Here is a 4,523-nt window from a genome sequence, read left to right on the forward strand (position 1 = left end):
AAATCAACTAACTAAGTCATCACAGTATAACTAGTAAATAACAAACACCAACTAAATAGGTACATTTTATATTCATATTTTTTACCTTTTCGGGTCGACGGACGATGGGCGTAGGTCAAGACGAAGATCCGGGCCTGCGGTGGCGCGGCCAACGATAGAGGTGGCGCGCGGCGGTCGCGGGGTGCCCGGCGCTCCGCGCGGCGAGACCGGCTCGACGGGCGCGGGAGGCGGGGCGGGGCGAGGCCGGCGGTGGAGGGGGCAAGGCGGGGCGAGGCCAAGGCCGCCGGTGGAGACCAAGGCGAGGCTAAGGCGAGGACGGCGGTGGAGGGCGTGGCGGCGCGGCACTGCAGCCAACCACGGGCAACAGCGCGAGGGCACGGCGGTGCGGTGCGGGCTCGGGTGAGGGAGCGGCGGCGGCGGCGCGGCGCGGGCTCGGCCGCCAGAGCAGCAGCGGCACGGGCAGGCGGAGCAGCAGCGGCGCGGGCGGGCGGGCGCGAAGCGGCGACGGCGTGGGCAGGGGCGAGATGAAGAAGAAAGGCCGGGGCGACAGATATTTAGGGGGCTCGGCGCCAGAGTGAATGGCGCCGAGCTTGGCGACAAGATCTACGGCGCCGAGCTCGGCGCCATTCACTCTGACGCCGAGCCCCCTGGTAGGCCATTTCCTCGTGCCCAGGAGCTCGGCGCCAGTGACCATGGTGCCGAGCTCGGCGCCACTTACTCTGGCGCCGAGCCAAGGGTCTATTTCCGAAATTCTTTCCACCAGAGGTCTATTTGTAAGAAACTTTCGAAAAAATGGTCAAATAGTAAAAAATTCGGCCAAACGTGCTCTATATCGAGAGCACCACTGCCCGTTTGGGAGTGGACTTACTCCCGTGTCCCCTCACTGTCGGATCGAGCGCCCCCTTGCCGACTGCGTCGCAGCACCCAGGAAGGATCAGGCTTGCAGCTGTACAGTGATGCGCGAGCGGATGGGGAAGGGAACAGGAAGGAGTGGGATCGCAGAGGTGAGTGGCGGCAGCGACTGGGAACGAGCGGACGGGAGCTGCGCAGAAGGGAGAAAAGGTATCCGTGAACGAGTGGCCACGGAGCTTCTGGAGACTCCGTCATTTTTTTCCCTGTTTTTTCTTTTCTTTTCTTTTCTTGTGAGGAAATTGTTTTTTACTTGCTTGGTCCTATGCGCTGGTAACTTGTCGCTGGTAGTGGCTCACTTGTTAAGTGTATTATCTATTTGTCTATACACTTTCGTTTATGTATTTGATTTGTCACACGTGGCATGTACTTCTGGCTTAAAATCCCACTTGCCGTCCGTTTTCATCTATTTTTCGATCGTATTTACCCGTATTACTGTTTATCTCGCTACTATTTTTGTTCCCGGCTGTCCGGCTCCTGCTCCCGTTTCTGTTAAAAAATATGGAAACAAAAACGGTAGAGCTATTTTTCTGTTCATTTCCATTCGTTTTCATCCTTACCGTAGTGGCCACGCTAAAGCAGCGACGTCGACCGCGTAGATTGGAGGAAGAGGAAGAGGACGGCGGACGGAGGAGGCCGCATCGCCGCGCCGTGAGGGCCAAGGGGAGGAGTCGACTCGCGCCTTCACACGTGTGGAGTGTGGGCGTGCGAGGTGTTGAGTTTGTGTCTTAGGCCAATGGGCCTAGATGGACTGAGACTAAGCTGAGCGGGCCTATCCCGAATAGAAACAAAAACGGGATGAAAACGGTATACCTAGGTCAAAAACGGGATACCGGCAATACGGACGGACAAATGCTCAACCATTTTTTTGTCCTGGTCCCGGTGCACCCCGTAACGTATTAGGTTCTGTTTTTGTATTTTTCCAGAAAAACAAAAACGGATGGGAAAAAATGGAATACGATTGTGGATGGAACGGATTCATTCCATCCGTTTTCATCCTTACTCATCGGTGGCTGCTGCTGAAGTGCTGAGGATAATTTTGGAGGTTTAGTTAGAGTACCTGTGATTGTGGGTTATAAGTAGTTTGGTCTTTTCTTATTTTATCCTAAAAATATTACATTTCTAAAAATGTTAATCCAAAAATATTATGAAGCATCATATGGACCTGCGCTTCTGTGTAAGCGCATTTTTATAATTATTATCGTCCTATATTATATTATCTTACTTGGTGTTCTTCTAATTATTTAAAATAAGCCAAGTTATACAAATCCTGACTCTTGATATTCTCTTCAAGAAAATGTGTGCTTTAATGTCGATATTCAATTTCACAGTATTGTTATTTTATCATGTGATCCGTGTGTTTTCAGTAGTAAAAGTTAGTTGTCCCATAGTAACACACGAACATGCTACCTATACATACAATGTTTATCACAATCATCACTTTTCATCTCCAAGATCATAGGCAAACATGTCAGTGCAAATATTTCTGTTCTACAACTCCTCTTAACATGCAGGTGAACGAGAACTCAGAATACTGGAAAGCGATAGGATACAGCATGCACGAGCCACGGGAGGATGCGACTCGGGAGGCGACACCGTCGCCACCCCGGCCTCTCGACGTCGGCGTCGTGGAGACCCGGCTGCTGAACGACAACGCGCCTCTCGACGTCGGCGTCGTGGAGACCCGGCTGCTGAACGACAACGCGCGGCTCGATGGGTACAAGAGGTAAGACAGGACTTTCTAGCAGTCTAACCATGAGTTCGCTCGTTGGTTACTCAGACCTTATCAATCATATTACAGTATTCTTTTTACAATAAACAGGCTACATGAGCACGTGAAGCAAAATAAGGCTCGGCCTTTAATTTGTGATATGCATATTAAATTCGCTCGTCGTATGTGAGATGAATGTATGTTTGAAATCGCACTTTTGTTTGACCTTATTTATGTGAGACTAAAATTATAGTGGATTTATGAACAATTTATGTATCAACCTATGGTTAATTGCAATGCATTTGTGCAATTTTTTATGCATTTGATAAGCTCACTTTATTACAACGTATTTGTGTACTTGATTATGTGTCTTATTGTGTACTGTTATATGTGAACTTATTTGCGTAATATTACTCCAAAATTACAACAGATAAATAAAACTCTATATTTTATTTTTTTTCCCCGCCAGGGGTATAATGGTTATTTTATCATGGATTTAACACCGTCGAGTGTCAAAAACGGACGAAATGCCAAAAAAGGAAGGGAATTTCGTTTTGAGATCATACAGATAAGTTCAAGAAAAAAGACCCTACAAGAAAGATGTATTTTTTTCAAGGTCATATTGATAAAAAAAACTCTACATATATTGTTGGGGCTAACAAGACGGATGATGAACGGAAAGTGGCTTAATGGCCCTTTGGGATGATTCGTGCCTGTTTGTTTCCGAAACGATTGAGGCACTTCTCGCTTTTCTTGTACGATAAGCTGTTCTTAAAGTGTCCCACAAATGCATAAAGGATTGAGTATTTCTTGCCTTCGCACACATTTTCCTCTTGGAGGACATCTTTTTTTTTTTACAACACATGGAGGACATCTTTATATTGATAATCTATTTATTAGGTTCAACTATGTAGAGCCCAGGCCCGTGGTCTGTGCAGTGAACAAGGCTTTATGCTGGCACTTGGGCCAGCCTACAACCATGTACTCATCTAGGCCCGCTACACAGTCCATTCAGTTAGCTTTCTGAAAATGGATGAAAAACCTAACTTAATGTAAATACAATCATCCAACCTGTTTTATAAAGAATTTTTTTTGGGGAAACCGTGCTTCATTCGTTTAACAGTAAACTGTAGTGAACCGTATTACTTTTTAATTCCTTTTTAATCAGGTAGCAGACTGGGAGCACCGTCGGCACATGGCACAAATGAATTAATATACAACTTTTCGAAATATAAAAATACACAATTATTTTTATGCATGTGTCAAAACCGATTGGGACATGCCGAGGGATGACTTAGAATATGGCCAGCAGAAAAATCTTAGGGGGACGAAGGAAGTTTGTGTGGATGAGTATACTTAACTCGTATCTCAGTTGAAACTTGAAAGATTTGAGAACTGCTTCAGGCTGTTCAGACAGAGATATCGCCGTTTCAGAGTGGAAGTTGAACTTTTAGTTTGGCTAGTTGCCATAATAATGGGATAAACAATAAGTAGTGTAAATTCGACAAGCATACACGATAGTTTATGTTTCATGATGGCAAACACGGAAATAGGCCACTTTGCAACGGTAAATTTGAAGTGCTTTTCCCATTCAAAAAATTACCAGGGAGCAGTCAGCTCTGCTGGGAGACCCTAATACAATTTTTTCAGAAAAAGGACCTGCAGTTTCATATGTCCGACATAGAAAATTTCAGCAATCTAGCAGCATAGACAGAAAAGATCATGTTGATCAGACAACATAAATTTATTATGATACGTTGACCTAACACACTAATAATTAACAAGTGAAATAGAGCGTTCAGAATACAACAAAGATGATCATTCTGGATGCTTGTACAAAACAGTAATTAATAAGAGAATATAAGAAGGTCCAGGAGTAAATCAGTGGCTAGATAAACATAAT

The sequence above is a fragment of the Miscanthus floridulus genome, unplaced genomic scaffold, assembly GCF_019320115.1.
Source record: "Miscanthus floridulus cultivar M001 unplaced genomic scaffold, ASM1932011v1 os_927_1_2, whole genome shotgun sequence".
In the NCBI taxonomy this organism is placed as follows: domain Eukaryota; kingdom Viridiplantae; phylum Streptophyta; class Magnoliopsida; order Poales; family Poaceae; genus Miscanthus; species Miscanthus floridulus.